Source organism: Diplotaxodon limnothrissa, linkage group LG14 (assembly GCF_057381915.1).
Source record: "Diplotaxodon limnothrissa isolate DT_005_m linkage group LG14, D_limnothrissa_male_GT1.1, whole genome shotgun sequence".
In the NCBI taxonomy this organism is placed as follows: Eukaryota; Metazoa; Chordata; class Actinopteri; order Cichliformes; family Cichlidae; genus Diplotaxodon; species Diplotaxodon limnothrissa.
The window spans coordinates 19,243,304-19,261,335 of NC_140609.1; the positions used below are offsets into that span (position 1 = coordinate 19,243,304).

General features: G+C 39.7%; 1 pseudogene; it reads left to right on the forward strand.

Moving 5' to 3' along the window:
* The first annotated feature begins 8,607 nt into the window (after nucleotides 1–8,607).
* LOC146618732 (von Willebrand factor A domain-containing protein 5A-like) lies at nucleotides 8,608–16,814 on the forward strand (annotated as a pseudogene).
* The last annotated feature ends 1,218 nt before the right edge of the window (nucleotides 16,815–18,032 follow it).

The following is an 18,032-nucleotide window of genomic DNA, read 5'->3' on the forward strand; positions in this document are numbered from 1 at the left end:
TACAATAATAAAAATCAATAATCAGCAAGTAAAACCTTGATTTGTGACTTTTATTCTATTTCATTATTTATTTTTTAAATCCTGTCTGGCAGCTTTGCAATCAGAATTGTGATCTGAATGCATTTTTGCTTTTTTTTTTTAATAACATTAAACTTTTGGATATATGCTACTATAGTAGCATAGGGCCACTGAAGGTAGAAAAAAATAAAGGGGAAGGCTGTGCGTGTGTGTCAGTTATTTTTTTGTGCAGTGGTTTTTATGCACTGGTTTATCTGGTAGGTATTAAATATTATAAATATTTAAATACACCAAATATTTAATAATTTAATAAAAAAAAATTCTACCTGTTGTAGCTAAGAAGCCACCCACAGGCCCTTTGCTGACATTAATCTCCCTCCAGCAGGCGTCTGGCTGCTGATTGCTTGATGCGCCTCTGGCTATTGCACTGGGTAAGACCAGCAGTGAGGTGGAGAAATCAGTGCCTGGAAAGGTGACTTGTTCATCTTAATAAATAAAATCAAAAACTGATAATTTGAGATATTGTTATAATAATAATAATGATAATATAGCAAAATTTGAATACAAACACATGATGTATAAAAATGTATGGAACGACCAGACAACATTATGTGTGCGTTATCATTTGTTTTAATTATATAATTAGAATTGTTATATATTTGTATTGTACATTGGTATTTGAAATTTGTGTTTACCGTTGTAAACAAATAAATAGATAAATCAGAATTGTTCTCATAACATTGATAAAGTAAAGACAGCTACTGTAGCAGCTCTTTCAGAAAGACTGTTCCTTACTTTTCTCTCCCCCTTTCTGGTGATGAAATTCATACTTTGTTACTTGTTTAACACATAAAGACTATAAGAACATTTTCCCAGGTTTCCCTCTGTAGCCACCCTACAGTCTTCTGTACCAAGACTTTTAAACGCAGGGTTCAGGTCCTGATGACTGTGTTCTCAGAGCTAAGGCTGCGAAAAAAGCTCCACCCACATCTCAACAAGTAAGTGGAGAATATCAGATAGAGGTGACATATCAGTTGAGTCTGTGCTGTGTGAACACTTTGGCCTTTAATATTTACAAACGGGGACGGCAGTAAACCATCTGACATCTGACACACATGTTGGGCTTTAGAGGTAAGCTCCTACCGTGCATTTATTTAAGCAGCTTGATCACTTGCTGTTCAGCAACACATTACTGCACACTGACACGAAAACCTTAAGACTAAGGATAGCAACCTGGATGCTGTCACATTGAAATTCTTTATTAATTTTGTTTATATGTTTTTATCGTGATATAAAGAAATGTGGTTGTGCTGCAACAGACAACCGCATTTACAGAGAGACATCTGTGTGTGTGTGTGTGTGTGTGTGTGTTGGGGGGGGGGGGGGGGGGGGGGTGTTGCTCTTTATTTTTAATTCGATGATGCAAACAACAGGAAGAACTAAACCGGAAGGTGCTTCAGGCTAGCTGTTACCTGTCATCAAAACAGTGGTATGCGGTGACGATTCTGCCCACCTCACCCACCACCCATACACATAAGAAAAACACATTCCTCCACCATGTAACAATTTCACAACATAAATTGGACCAGTTTAAAGCACTATTTATGCTGCCTGTCTGCTTTCAAACACAGAGATCTTAAGCCTAACTAAATATCTACTATAATACCAAGAGTATTCACTGTTAGCTGACAATGCTGACAAGTGATTTTCAAACCATTCCCTTAGGAAAAGAAACAAGAAAACAAAATGAAAACACCTCACTATAAAAAAAAAACTGTATGACTGGAAAACTGTGCATAAGTAATCAAATTAATAATGCAATTAAAATTTAACTAACTATTAAGATGTTCCTATTAGCATTAAAATAATGTTCTTGGTTCATAGGTACAAAGATGAACTTCTCCAGTCCGCTAACTCTCCAAAAGGAACGAGGAACTGATTCAAAGAGACTTCTGTTTTCTCTCTGACCACGTTTGGATTTTGTAATATTTTAATGTAACTGGTTACTGGTTATAATGGCACATAATATCTTGCTTCACATATTGTTTGTGATAGAGATAATATCTAATTAAAAACAGTATTTGAAAAGAGGGACAAATAGCAGAAATACAGTCTGCAATGTCATACATTTCATGTTTGTCTTTGTGTAGTTCTTTAAAAAAAATGAAAAATTAAAGTATAAAAACTCAACTACAAAAATCTAGTCTTTCATGTTAATTCAGTTTGAATAATATTACTATTGAATAGTCAAATGAAAGTCTGTTTAAATTAAATGTAACTTCCAGAATAAACATTAAAGAAAGTGTCTTATATAGTTAACACAGTCAAAGTTATGATTCAACTCAAAAATCCATGAAGGATGAAAGCAGTCTTAACAACAACCTCAAATATCGGGGTACGAAAAACACTTGACACTAGCAGAAACCCTCAAATTCAAACATGTAAAAGGTTTCATAACTACATATGTGGAAATAAGTAAGATATTACATGGAATTATTTACATGTTAACTGAAAAATAACTACTGTAAGTCATTCCATCTCAAATTGGGCAATTTGTAGAACCTTTTCTGCTTGATTGTCACTGATTTGAATAAAATTTTTATGATACAAAATTTGAGCAGCTATAATTATTGCAGTCAAAATTTTGTTTTATAACTAAAATACTTATCTGGTTGTAGCGTTTTCAGTGAGAGAAACGTTTCATCACTCATCAAAGTGACTTCTTCAGTCTCACCTGACTGCAGGTTTCCCCAACCTTATTGACAGTACATTTGCATAATGACTGAAACCAGCACCACTGAAGGAACAATGGGCTGGGAGGTCAGTTCCTGAGTTCCTGTTAGCAGAGACGGGTCTTCCAGCGGAATCTGCATGAATATTGAAGATACTTATATTGTCTAGACGGAGGAATAATCACACGTGGGGCATCGGCTTTTCACCGGAACAACACTTAGTTTTTATTATTGAACTCTCACGTGCACTCTGCAGCATAACAGGAAGCATCCTTTCAAAATAAAATCACAACAGATGACAACGAGGGCATACCTATTAACTAGCTCAACACCCCCACTTGCACTCACGTTGTCAGCTTTACATGCATTCCAAAAGAAACAGTTTTTCTTTACTATTTGTTTACACTCCAAACATATATTTCTCAAACTTCAATAACTTCCCCTTTGTTGCTGGCTTTGTCATAACATCGGCCACCATCAGACCTGTCGGACAATACTCCAATATCAAATTTCCAGCATTAACTGTTGATCTCACAAAATGATATTTGATATCGATATGCTTACACCTCTGTCTGTTAACAGGATTCTTTGCCAATGCAATGGTCCCTTGATTGTCCTCAAAAATCTTTGGCGGTCTCTTTTGATGCTCATACATGCTTTGCAATAGTTGTGTCAAGTACAAACATTCTTGTGTTGTTGCTGCCAAAGCTATGTACTCTGCTTCACAAGTTGACAAGGCAACAGTTGGCTGCTTCTTTGTTCGCCATGACACCAAAGTACCTCCTTCATTCAGGCTTACGCAGTAACCTGTAGTACTCCTCCTGTCAGTCACATCCGCAGCCCAGTCTGAGTCACTGTGACCTTGTACTCTCAAATCTTTGTCACTTTTCCTGTAGCACAATGTCTTGTCCTTTGATTGTTTCAAATACCTTAGAACATGTTTCACAGTAGTCCAATGTTCCACAGCTGGTTCTTTGAAGTGCTGTGACAGCTTACTTACAACAAAACTCAAATCTGGTCGTGTGCAAGAGGTCAAGTAAATAAGGCTACCTACTGCCTCTCTGTACATTCTGACATTGTTCATTTTCTCAGCATCATCATTGTAGTTCAACCTTTGTTCACAAGGAGTTGATCTTGGTTTACAGTCTTGCATTTGAAATCTTTCCAGTATGTTTTCTACATATCTCTCTTGTAACATTTTTACACAATCTTGGGTTTGCTCAAAATCAATACCAAGAAAATGTTTGAGTTTCCCCATATCTTTCATTTTGAATCTTGCAGTTAGCATTTCCTTCACAGTTTTCAAAACCCTTTCATCACTGGCTGCAATAATAATATCATCAACCCATATGATCATGATCACTTTTTCTTTTCCTGTTTTCCTTGTGTAAACACAATGATCCACAGGACTCTGCATGAAACCATTCTCTATCAAATAGTCATGTAATGTCCTGTTCCAGTTTCGGCCTGACTGTTTAAGCCCATAAAGTGACTTTTCCAGCTTGTAGACCAGTTTCTCATCTGTTTTTCCTTTTACTTCATAGCCTTCTGGCTGCTCAACATACACTTCAAAATCTATTGGTGCATGCAAGTATGCGGTTTTTACATCCATCTGATGCAAAATCAGGTTTTCTTGTATTGCACACTGCATCAATACTCTTATGCTTGTCAGGTTAGCAGTCTGAGAAAAAGTTTCATCATAGTCTATCCCAAAACACTGGTTGTAACCTTTAGCTACGTACCGTGCTTTATATTTTTCTGATCCATCACCACTGTTTTTCTTCACATATACCCATCTACCCCCCACTGCTTTCTTTCCCTCAGGTAAGATTGTTAGGGTAAAGGTGTTGTTCTCTTTTAAGGATTGCATTTCTTCATCCATAGCTGCTTTCCACTCTCTAGAGTTGGGTGACCTTGCAGCTTCACTGAATGTCACGGGTGAGTTACTTATCAGTCTGTAACAGTAGTCTATGTTAGTCAGCACTTGATCATCAATGTCTTCTCCTGACTCATATTCATTTAGATAATCTGGTTTCTTTCTTGTTCTAGAAGGATACCTTCTGGAGTTTTCAGTCTCATCACTAAGTGGCATCTGACTGTTCACTTCTGGTTGGTTGTCAGTATCTGGTTCCTGTGAACTGGTACTGGGGCTTTCCCTGTTCACGTTTGGTCTCTCCCTCACCTGTATGTCTTCATCCTCAGATGTCGTATCAGTTTGTGTTTGCTTTTCCTCATTGTGTTTGGTTACAAACTTAACCAGCCTAAACTTTTGCACTTTGGCGCTGTCTGGGAAATAAACCTTGTATGCTGGACTGTTTTTGTCGTAGCCTACAAAAATCCCTTTTGTACACTTAGAATCCAGCTTACCCTTGTTTTGCTTGTAAGCATAACACTCACACCCAAACTTTCGCATTCTGGATAGATTGGGCTTCCGCCCAGTCAGTAAAAAGTAAGGTGTCTGCCCTGTCCGGTTGTTAAAGCATCTTTTTCTCACGATAGCCGCTGTTTGAACTGCATACATCCATAATTCCTTTGGTATGGCACTCTCAATAAGCATGCACCTCCCCATATCAAAAAGTGTTCTCCAGCCACGTTCCGCTGTACCATTCTGGTGAGGGGAATATGGGGCTGAAGTTTCATGTCTTATTCCATGTTTGTTTAACAATACCTGGTAACTCTTTGCCATGAACTCTGTGCCGTTGTCTGACCTGATACACTTTACCTTCCCGAGTGGGGCTGTATCGGCCAAAAAGATTTCAGTTGCTTGCATTGTTTCACTTTTGTTTTTGAGAAAATATACAAATACTGCACCGGAAAAGTCATCGGTAAACAATAATGCATATCTGTGTCCATCTCGTGATTCTGGATCTATCGGCCCTGCTAGATCCGTATGTACCAGCTCGAGAGGTTTCTCAGCTCTCCTGTCAGGGTTTCTATTCCTAGTCTGGACAAATTTTCCCTGAATACACACCTCACAGTTCAAACTTTCTTTGTCAGTTTTCCCTTTGATTTTCATACCTTCAACCACATTTTGTAGCTTCAGAATGTCACTATGATTGCAATGTCCCAAAATTTCATGCCATGTCTGCACATCAAAACAATTATTACACTTATCATCGTACTCACTTACAGTCTCAAGGTAATAAAGTCTGTTGTGCTCATGGATGTGAAACTTTGTACCGTCTCTGTGTTGAAGAACGTTCCTTCCTTTCTTAAAGATGATAGTGGCTCCGTTCGTGGTGGCCGCTCTCACAGAGAAGATATTCTGTGGAAATGAGGGAATGCATAGGGCGTCTTTTAGTGTTGTTTTACACTGTCTCCCTCTGCTGTCAATCAAGCACACCTCTGCATCTCCTCTGCCTTCAGCCACTCCTTTACACCTGGTGCCATCAGCTAATTCCACACAGTGCGTTCCCGGCTGGAAGTCGTCATTAAATTTCTTGAACGCTGTTTTATCATTCAGGATGTGTGATGTTGCGCCAGTATCCACCATTAGGCCTTTGGTCCTGATGTCTTGTGGCTGTTGAGGTGCCGCGTAGTCATCGCTCATCCGGAAGACATAGGTGTCGTCACTCTCTGCGTTGTCGCCCTCCTCCGAGGCTGTGCGTGCTTCATCATTGCGTTGTCGTCTCCTGCAAGTCGATTCTCGATGGGTGTTGCTCCTACAGTGACCGCACCACTGTCTGTAGCGGCATGCTCTGGCCTTGTGTCCCCGTTGGCCACACTTAAAACAGACTATGTCTGACATGTCTCTCCTGTGGTCATTAGCAGCTGCTGCGGGTCTCACGCTGGGTTGCACTCTCGCCTTCATGATGTTATCCTCTTGTTCCATTAAGCGCATTTTCTCAGTGTCCTCATAGCTGCGGAGTTTCGTTTTAAATTCCGCAAACTTGATTTCTGATTCACTTTGCATAATGTGAACGGAAAAAGGTTTAAATGTTTCTGGTAAACCTTTTAACACCATCGCTACAAGCAGACCATCACTAAGTGTCTCTCCAGCATTTCTCAGGGCTGTAATAAATGTCTCTGCGCGTATGATGTACTCCGTGACGCTCTCACTGCTTGCTTTCTTCAGAGAAGTCAGTTCGGTATAAAGGCTGATAATTCTTGGTTTACCTTTTCCTGCATAATAGTCTCTTAAAATTTTCAGTGCCTCGCGTCCATCATCGGCAGCTTCTCTCATCACGAGCGATAAACTCTTATCATCCAGGAACTGTATTAACTCTGCATAGGCCTGGGCATTCTTATCTTCGTCGTCCTCATCGTCGTCATCACTTTTCAATATTGTGTCTTTTAGACCTTGTAATCTAAGCTGTCCCAAAAATTTTGTCTCCCACAGTTCATAATTCTTCTCATCTCCGTCAAAAACCAACCTTGCCCATCGGCCACTGGGTTCACCAGCACGCTTATTCATGGTGCTAACTTAGCACGCTAGCCCTCACCGAACACGCTGTACTTTGCGACTTTTCTGGTGGTAAACTTTCCCCTGGCGTAGCTTCAATGTTTTCCTGGGCCCATAACCTGTTAGCAGAGACGGGTCTTCCAGCGGAATCTGCATGAATATTGAAGATACTTCTATTGTCTAGACGGAGGAATAATCACACGTGGGGCATCGGCTTTTCACCGGAACAACACTTAGTTTTTATTATTGAACTCTCACGTGCACTCTGCAGCATAACAGGAAGCATCCTTTCAAAATAAAATCACAACGAGGGCATACCTATTAACTAGCTCAACAGTTCCTTCATCATGATTATGCAAATTCTCATGACCACTGATCAACAGCTGAAGTCTGAAGAAGTCACTTTGATGAGTGACGAAACGTTTCTCCCACTGAAAACGCTACGTCCAGATAAACAGAATCAACCTTTGGAGATTTACTTACTTGGATGACTGAGAATGCATCAAGATCTCTGAACATAAATATCTAAAAGATGTTTAAAAATAAAAGCCAGTATATGTGTATACTGGTCTTTCTTACTATCAAAACAAATCAGAATCTATACTCTTGGACAAATATAAACATGTACTGGCTAAAAGAAAATTCTGTCAAAACAGATTTAGCTGAAATGTTTATGATATAAAGTTGGAATATATAATGAATCTTATAAAATTATTGTAAATTGTTTAAATGTATGAAATGCTCTGTCAACCCACTTCCAGGCACATGTTTTTTTGGGGGGTTTTTTGCCTTTCAGGTGAAAAGTTTAAACATGAATACCTCAATGAAGGAGTTTCTGTCACGGTCCGGGGCAGCGGCCGTGTGGAGAGTGGAAGGAGTACTCAAAACGCAGCACTTATTCAGGTGTGAGGGTGATTTATTGATAATATCAAATATAAAGTGATGGTAAAACAGAACTAAGGATGAACTAACTGGGAGAAACTACACAAAGAAATAGCAAACCTGAGCATGAAGGGAGAACAGCAGGGAGAGCACGCAGGGGATTACACCAGGTATGAACACAGACGACGCGACGAGGAGCAGAGGAAATCACACACTATAAATACACAAAGAGACACCGGGAAATCACACACAGGTGGGGGAAACAGTGTCTAAAATCCCAAACACAAACCATCCCAAAACAGCCATGAATAATAATGAAAGTAATAACAATAAAGAACATAAACATAAAGTCACTGAGTCATGGTCGCAGGACCATGACAGTTTCTACATAAATTTTGGTTACAGATGAGCATATTTTTCATTTTCTCAACCTGGATCACTTTTCTATTCTGTTATACATATTCTGCTTATAACTGAGAATATATCTTAGTGTTAACCTGAATTAACTCTCTTCGGAATCACATGACTGCCAATCTTTTGTTTGAAATATGGAATTTATAAAGTGATTGGAGGATGGACATGCCATTCTGTACTAGTGCTGTCCTTTAAGAATATTGAAAGAAAACATTTGACTGACCCTCATCATACCTGCAGTTCTCTTTCTGCTGAAGTTACAGCTGTAAAAAAAAAAAAAGAAAAAGAAAAGGTTTACTTCTAATCAGTCACATTTGTTTACAGGTAAGAAATGTAAATCTTTCGAGGTGGTTTATGTTCCAGCCTCTTGGGTGCCCTACACTCTGCCTTTCTCTGCCCGAGTGTCCTCTCCTCGTCCAATCTCTAAAGTAGAGTCCAACTGTTCCCTGGACCCTCTCCAGGACCTCAACACTGATCAAACCCAGGCCACGGTAGGTAGAGTGCTAATATTTCTGCTGTGTGTGGTTGTTACTTATAACTGAGAACTAAATATGAATGTGTTTGTGGTGTGCAGGTCAAACTGGCTGCAGGACACAAGTTTGACAGAGATGTTGAACTGCTGATTTATTACAAAGATGCTCACCAGCCCACTGCTGTGGTGGAGGCAGGACAGGCCTCTGCTGAGCCGGGTGAGTGAAAATGAGTGAAGTTGTTTGCTGCAATTTGTTGGAATAAACAGTAAAAACTGCTTTGCGTCATTTTTCTGTCCCTTTCATTTTTCAGGCACTCTGATGGGTGATCCAGTGGTGATGGTGAGTTTGTACCCTGAGTTCCCCCAGTCTGTGATGTCTTCAGGGACTTCTTGTGGAGAGTTTGTGTTCTTAATGGATCGATCTGGAAGTATGGACTATGCTATCAGTAAGAGTGAGCAGGAGGAAACTCATATGAGCTCTGCCTGGGTATCCTTAATACGTTATTACAGTCATAACATCTTTAATAGTGTCCCTCTCCGCTCTGCTGCTCCTGTTAAAGAACTTACCAATGGGCTGCTATTTCAACATTTACAGTTTTGGGTCCAGTTATGAACACATCTTCCCGTGAGTCTCTCCCTCGTATCAGTCAGCCCAACAAAAGACTTTCTGTTTTTGGTATGAAGTGCATGTAATTGTGTACTGATATTTATGTGAGGGCAGTAAGAGTGTGGAGTATAGCCAAGAGACCATGCAGGAGGCGCTGAAGAATGTTGATCACATGGAGGCTGATTTGGGAGGATCAGGGATGCTGGAGCCCCTCAAACATATTTACAACCAGCCTTGCATTCCCAGTCACCCTAGACAGGTAACATGCACAGTGGCTCTAATTAATTTTCTGGGGACTTCTTGTAATCATAACCTTACTGCTTGCCTAACTCTTACCTTAACCTCCTAAGACCCGAGCTCTTTCATGGCATGCATTTTTAATTTCTCTTTATTATTTGGGCTGATTGGATGTAAAAACTGATGAATGTAAAAACAAAGAAATATCTTTTTACCTGATTTTGCTCTACAAGAGCCTGATAGTCACATACAAGGACATTCGTTTTGGCAGTTTTGGCAGTATGGCCTCGTAAGTGGTATCAGGCCCTTGTAGAGCAAAATTGTGTATTGTGGTCTAGACAACCCAAAATGTCATGTCCACATATGTGGATGCCAAGTCCTAGGAAGTTAAAACAACCATTTGCCTTGGAATGTAATTACTTATGTCATTGCACATGTCTTTCTTTACATCTCCATAACAGGACTGTATAAACAGACATAATTTCTACAACATGAGTAAAACTTACATCAAACACAAATGTTCCAAGAACGAGTTGATGGTGGATTTTGCAATTTGTACCATAGTTGCATCTACTAAACATATCAGACACGTTTGAATCTCAGTGACCTCAACTTCAAGATGGAGGTCAGAGGTCAGGTTTTCAGAAAAATACTTAAGATTTGCACATCTTTATGGCCTATTTCACCTATCATGTAGTACAGGCACTATCTACTAGGAGGCTAAGAGGACTGGCAACTGCCTGTATTTTGTTGTTTCGTTTTTGTTGCAGGTACTAACTGTGCATTGTTCTTTGCACATTACAATACAAACATTTGTGCTTCTGAAACCTAACTCAGCTCTCAGAACAAGCTGTGTGTTTCTGGATGTAATGTTATGTGCCAACTCTCCTGTCTAGCTGTTTGTCTTTACTGATGGAGAGGTGTGGGACACCAAAGAAGTGATAGATCTGGTAAAGAAGAACTCAGATTCTCACAGGTGAAACCACAAAAACACAACTATATCTACACAATTCCCAGAATGTCCAAAATGTCCTCTATGTACTCAAAGAAAACTGTTGTATTGCAGGTTTTTCTCTTTTGGGATTGGGGAAGGGGCCAGCTCTGCTCTCATCAATGGGATGGCCAACGAAGGAGGAGGTCACGCTCAGTTCATCACAGGGACTGACAGGATGCAAGCAAAAGTAAGACATGAAACACAATTAAAAGTCACATTAAACATTGCAGCAGCAGCAGATCCATATTTGAGATCAGACCTGCAGTGAGTAAAATGTGCGTTCCAGCTGTTTGTGTATATTTGGAGAGATTTTCATTATTTTTCAGGTGATGCAGTTGCTGTGATTTGCTCTGCACCCTATTGTCACAGTCATATGGGATTTACCAAAGGAAGGGTCTGTCACTGTCCTCTCTCCACCAATCACAATACTTTTCAAGGGTCAGAGGTCACTGATTTATGCCCAGCTCACTGGACAGGTAAGAGCAGCACCTTCTCGTTTTGTTGTTTAGGTATTTGATGACAGTAATTAACGTGACTTCTGACCCTGTGATTCTGTGTCAGAGCTCAGAGGCAGCAGAGGGCTGTGTGACGGTGAAGTACAGCCTGGCAGGTCATCCCTCTGAGAACCAGCTGCACTTCAGTCTCAGACCTGCAGAGGACACTGGGTAAAACAGTCTAATAATGACAGCACTGTGAGAAAGGCTACACTATTTAGTAAAATTTAGTTTGCCAATTACAAAATACCAATGTGTGCTAGTACTGATTATAAATAAGATATAAACAAAAGACAGAAGAATCTCACTTCCAGCACAGGTGCAGTCATTGTTTGATTCGTCCAGCTTATCTTGGTTCTCTTTCCTTTCAGCAACGCCTGAACTTGCAGCCTGATCTCATCTAACACTTTATGATAAAATGAAACTGACATCATGCACTTTATTTTTCTGCAGATATTTCTTTCACACTAAACAAGTGACTCATTTCTCACAATAAACATTAGACTGAAACATTCACACACATGTGGTCAGGCTCCTGAGTGAAGTGAAGTCACAGGTGCTTTGACTGTTTGTGGTTTGCTGACTGAGTGACTGCAGTTTAGGTAATTTTGTTTAAGATGCACAAAGTGCACATATCGCTGACGTCTTTTAAAAGCTGGCTTAACCAAGTACTCATTTTACTCTTTACCTCATTTTTATGGTTTTTACATTTTACATTCTGATGACAGCATTTACTGATTTAATATTCCAGCTTTAGCCACCATCAACCAACTGGTTCATGTTTCCCTTAGCTCAAACTTCATGATTCACAAAACACAGGAATAATTAAATTATTTTAATTAAAAAATTAAAAGAAAAAGAAAAAAATAGTTTGCAGTCTGCTATCTGTGACATCCTGCAGCTATAAGAGGCATTTCTGAAGGAACTGACAGAATCTTCCATTTATCCTACAGTATATTTATCATTGTAAAGTATTTTACGCCGTAATGCTGTAAAAATTATATTTATCTCTGCTGATGAGTAAGAAAACACAGCAGTTACACTCCTGTGTTTAAAGATCAACCCTAATCATTGACAGTCAGAATTCTCTGCAAAGGTAAACTCTGCAGCTTGTTGTTTCAAACTGTTGACTTGCAGTTATGCATGGGGGTGCTGTCTGTGATATCCTGCAGCTATGAAGGCCATCGCTGAAGAAATGTTATGTCTGTGGTTTGTTGGTTTTGAAAGTGCTGCGGCATCAGTTGTAATAGGTTGATAGAGAGGAGCAGTTACACTCCTGTGTTTAAAGATCAACCCTAATCTGACCATTATTCACTGTAACATTGACAGTTAGAAACTGTCTGCAATGCTGTAAAACACATTAAAGTGTCATTTAATGTCATTTTATTGAGTCGTAAACACAGAATGTCTGCTGCTGATCTCAGTAAATGTAACAGGGAACCTCAATCTTTCACTTTCAGTCTGTGCAAATATATAGGTGTGGGTAAACGGGGGAGGTTTGCTATAGATTTGCTGTAGATGACACTCTGTTTGAAAGTACAATAAAACTGTCATCAAAGCAGATTCTTTTTTAGGACCCTGTTTTAGTAGAATATTTACTACTTCTTTCTTTCTGTAAATGGAAGAGGAATGTAACGCTCTTAAACCGTTTGTATTGTTGTGTTTGATTATGAGTGCCTAAAGAGGAAATCATCAGGTAGGAATGTAGCTCATATTAATTTTATTAAAAAAATACCAATGTGCACAATGTGTTTAAAACTTTAAGACCTGAAGTTGAATAATTAAAGTTCATAAACACATCCATATATTGTACTGTATGTCTGTATCCATATATAGATTGGGTTGGACTATTATTTTGAAAGAAATAGGAATTTATATTTCTGTTCCATCTATTCTTCCATTTATTTTCTTCCACCACCAGTTGGTGAGTTGGATAGTGAGCTGTCAGTTCAGATCATCTCTTTACGCAAGTGTCCAGAATATATGGCTGCAGATCCGATGATGAGATTACAAAATTGATCATCAACTGAAAACCTAGGATGTCCGGGTGACACATGCACTTATTGCCATTCTCATGTTAAAACACGGTGGTCATTATGGACAAAGTCTGATAACAAAACACTACTCAGGTTCAGATAAGGCAGGCTGGTCCTCCCAATCACAATGCTTCAGGTCTCTCTGTCATTGCCCACGTGAGTGTTAGGGTCAAGTCTTCCAGTAAAAAAACACCAGGGCCTCCGCCCCGATAACAGCCCTAACTTTGATTACAAAATTAATGGCAAGTTAATCCCCAGAGTTTGAGTCTGTTCATCTGGACGTAACGTTTTCAGTGAGAGAAACGTTTTGTCACTCATCAAAGGGACTTCTTCAGTCTCAGCTGACTGCACGTTTCCCCAACCTTATGAACAGTACATTTTTATAATGACTGAAACTAGCACCAGTGAAGGAACAATGGGCTGGGAGGTCAGTTCCTTGATCATTAATATGCAAATTCTCATGACCATTGATCAACAACCACTGATCAAAGCTTATTGATCAAAGACCGCTGATCAGTCGCCATGAGTACCATTCACAGAGATTTGGGAAATGGCTGCAATCACAGCATTGCAAGATGGCGAAAGATGTACCCTCAGGCCCCCTCCTCGACTCAGATATAGTCTTTCCCTTTTCACGTAAATGGCAAGTTTGAAAGAAATCTACACCAGGTGTTCACTTGTCTGTTGAATTTAGACCCCTTGTAGGTAGCATTTACCTCCAAACGTTTTATTAATGTGATGGTGGATTAGACTCTATTTATGTATGAAACTAAAGAGGATACAATGGTATAAAACAGACACTAATAAATGAATGTAGTAAAATGATAAACATTACAACTGTAGCTGTTTTCCTTCTTGTCTGCCGACTAACAGTCCACAGGTTGGGTGCTCGGACTCTGATTTGCTCCCTGGAGATAGAGGAGAGAGAGCACAAAGAACATGAAGATGGAGGAGTGAAGGAGACGCTGGTGCAGCTCAGTGTCCAGTCAGGAGTGAGCAGCTCTTTCACCGCCTTCATTCCTGTCAACAAAGACAACGGAGACACAATTCAAGGACGTTTTCTGCTGAGAAATATTGCAACACCCTGTGAGTTTACTGGCAGAAACTTTACTGGCAGATATAGCAGACAGTTTGTGAAATGACGTAACAACCAGACTTAACAAACAAATTAGAAGTTTTAAATGGTATTTAAAGTATTTATATATTTTTTCAAAAATATTGCAAAAAAGTCTTTATTTGTTCTTTTTAACTGCTTTTTGTAAAATTGCTGACTTCACGTTTCTCATCTGGACTTCATGTAGTTGAAATGGAGAGTGATCGTCCATGGCGTGTATGTAAGTAAAAGCTTCATATTTATGCATTTCTAAAAATAAATGTAAACAAAACCATCTAATTTTTGTTTTAACTTATTTGAAACATTAAATGTAAAAAAAACCCAGACTGTAATAAACATAGACTGTCTCCTAAAGCAGCGATTAAAGAAGTTTAAAGGAGTTTTTTTATAAATAGTACTATTGGTAGTATTTAGTGAATCACTATAATAACCGCATTTGATATTTCCTGTAATGCCTTAACCTCATACTAACCTATTTCCTCTTTCCTTTTTTCCTGTTATGGTTATCAATACCTACTCTGCAGCAAGACGTGCAAGGAGCTGGAGTAAGTAAAAAGCTGACTGAAAGCTCAAGAAATATTTAGCCTTTTCTATTCAAATGTTTCAAATAGTGCTGTCAGCGTTAATCTCGTTAAAATGACATTAACACCATAACCTCATTAAGGTGGCAAATCTCCGTTAGCGCGGTGGGGCTGCATGGTGCTAACGCGTTGCCTTGGTGGATTTCTGGGCTTCTCTGCTTAGGCTGCTGCCCTCAGGACCCGATAATGGATAAAAGGATACATTTATTTTTAATACAAGTCCTCAAATATTCTTGGTTCACAGGTACGAGGATGAACTACTCTGGTCTGTTAAATCTCCAAAAGGAACCAGGTACTGATACAAAGAGACTTAACGTTTTTCTAAATGAACGTTTTTCAAAATGAACGTTTTTCAAAATGAACGTAAGTTCATTAAATAAATGACAATCGGTCATTAAATAAATTACCATTGTCATTTATTTAATCCTTAATTGTAAAGACTCGCTGCTTGGCATGTAATATTTTGCTTCACATACTTTTGTGATAGAGAGGATAATTGTAAATAAATAAAAAAATAAATAAAAATAAAAACTGGGGATAATAGTACAAATACGCGTACGAGCAGCCTACATGTGGTTGTTGTGGCTGTTCTTTCAACATCAAATTTATATTAATTTAGATATCATTTTTATACTGCTTCTGTAGGCTCTTTAGTAACATGTTTTCAGAAGGTGGAGGACATATAATGAAATAAATAACCAGTTAAAAAAAATCCCCCCCAAAACCCCACATGTACTGAACAAATACATAGGCTAATAAATTTTGTTTTCTTATGAATAGTTTGTATTCATATGTATCATGTTCATAACAACGAGCTTGATATTTCTAAACAAAAAAATATTACATTTATCAATCATGTAAATTTCCTGCACCTCTCATAGACGTCCATGCGATGTCCAGAAAAATTAGCTAGTCCAAAGTTAAAATGTTGAAAGTCATATTAACGTCTAACTTGGGTCATTGTTGGATATCCAGATTGTGGGCCTAGTTTGGATGTTGCATAGATGTCCAGAATTGGTAATGAACTGACGGACCCAATATAGACATGATCTGCACGTTTATGTTTTGCAAGTACAGTTCCTACAAAAAAACTAAATAATAAGAAAGTTATTTAAAAAATAGACTGGATAAGTTAAATATAAATATTAACAAAATTACACTTTTTCTTCTTTTTTTTTGTTTTAAGTTGACACTTTGTTGGACAGAACCATGTTTAAATATCAACTTGGTTAACAAGTTTCTTTTGCTGAAATGTAAAAAGAAGAAACAAACAACCATTTTCAAAACATCTCTGATTTATGGTTTTTTGGTAATTCAGTTTGAATGTCAGTTCCTCTGAAGAGCATTGAGGTGGAGCTGAAGGTGAGGGACCATGTGGCTACAGTGGTCTCCACCCTGAACTACGAGAATAAGGAGGACAAACCATTAGAGGCTGTTTTTGTCTTCCCTCTGCCTGGAGATGCTGCTGTCTGTCATTTCAGTGCTAAGATTGGACAGACACAGATTGTAGCTGAGGTGAAGGAGAAACAGAAGGTGAGCTGGACAGTAAATATAACCTCATTATAAGTAAGATAATAATAATGGATTGGATTTATATAGCACCTTTCAAGGCACCCAAAGCACTTTACAATGCCACTATTCATTCACTCTCGCATTCACACACTGGTGGAGGCAAGCTACTGTTGTAGCCACAGCTGCCCTGGGGCAGACTGACAGATTAATCTGAAAATATTGTTATAATATCTACATAGCTAAGGAATGCCTGGAATGTACAGCCGCTATAAATTTTATTTCACAGTCCTTAAATGTTTCTGTTTCACAGATACGATGATAAACCGCTGTGGAACCAGGTACTGATGGAAAATAAAGTCTTCTGTTTTCTCTGCATTCTCTGCATATTTACTAATTCCACACTTGCCCTGTGGACAGTCTTTATCCTTCAACCTTGGGTCCTCTACCAGAGGCCTGGGAGCCTGAGGGTCCTGTGCAATATCTTTGCAGTTCCTAGGACTGCCCTCTTCTGGACAGATGTTGTTTTCTGGGATCTGCTGGAGCCACTCGCCTAGCTTGGGAGTCACCGCACCTAGTGCTCCGATTACCACGGGGACCACCGTTACCTTCACCCTCCACATCCTCTCGAGCTCTTCTCTGAGCCCTTGGTATTTCTCCAGCTTCTCGTGTTCCTTCTTCCTGATATTGCTGTCATTCGGAACCGCTACATCGATCACTATGGCCGTCTTCTTCTGTTTGTCTACCACCACTATGTCCGGTTGGTTAGCCACCACCATTTTGTCCGTCTGTATCTGGAAGTCCCACAGGATCTTAGCTCGGTAATTCTCCACCACCCTTGGGGGCATCTCCCATTTTGACCTCGGGACTTCCAGGTTGTACTCGGCACAGATGTTCCTGTACACTATGCCGGCCACTTGGTTATGGCGTTCCATGTATGCCTTGCCTGCTAGCATCTTGCACCCTGCTGTTATGTGCTGGATTGTCTCTGGGGCATCTTTACACAGCCTGCACCTGGGGTCTTGCCTGGTGTGATAGACCCCAGCCTCTATGGATCTTGTACTCAGATCTTGTTCTTGTGCTGCCGTGATTAGTGCCTCTGTGCTGTCTTTCAGTCCAGCTTTGTCCAGCCACTGGTAGGATTTCTGGATATCAGCCACCTCCTCTATCTGCCGGTGGTACATGCCGTGCAGGGGCCTGTCCTTCCATGATGGTTCCTCGTTTCCCTCCTCTTTCTTGGGTTTCTGCTGCCTGAGGTATTCACTGAGCACTCGGTCAGTTGGGGCCATCTTCCCAATGTATTCTTGGATGTTCGTTGTCTCATCCTGGACTGTGGTGCTGACACTCACCAGTCCCCGGCCCCCTTCCTTCCGCTTAGCGTACAGCCTCAGGGTGCTGGACTTGGGGTGAAACCCTCCATGCATGGTAAGGAGCTTTCTTGTCTTTATGTCAGTGGCTTCTATCTCCTCCTTTGGCCAGCCTTCAAAAAAGATTTGTGTGTGGAAAGGAAGAAAAACAGGGTCAAAATTCATACTTGTAA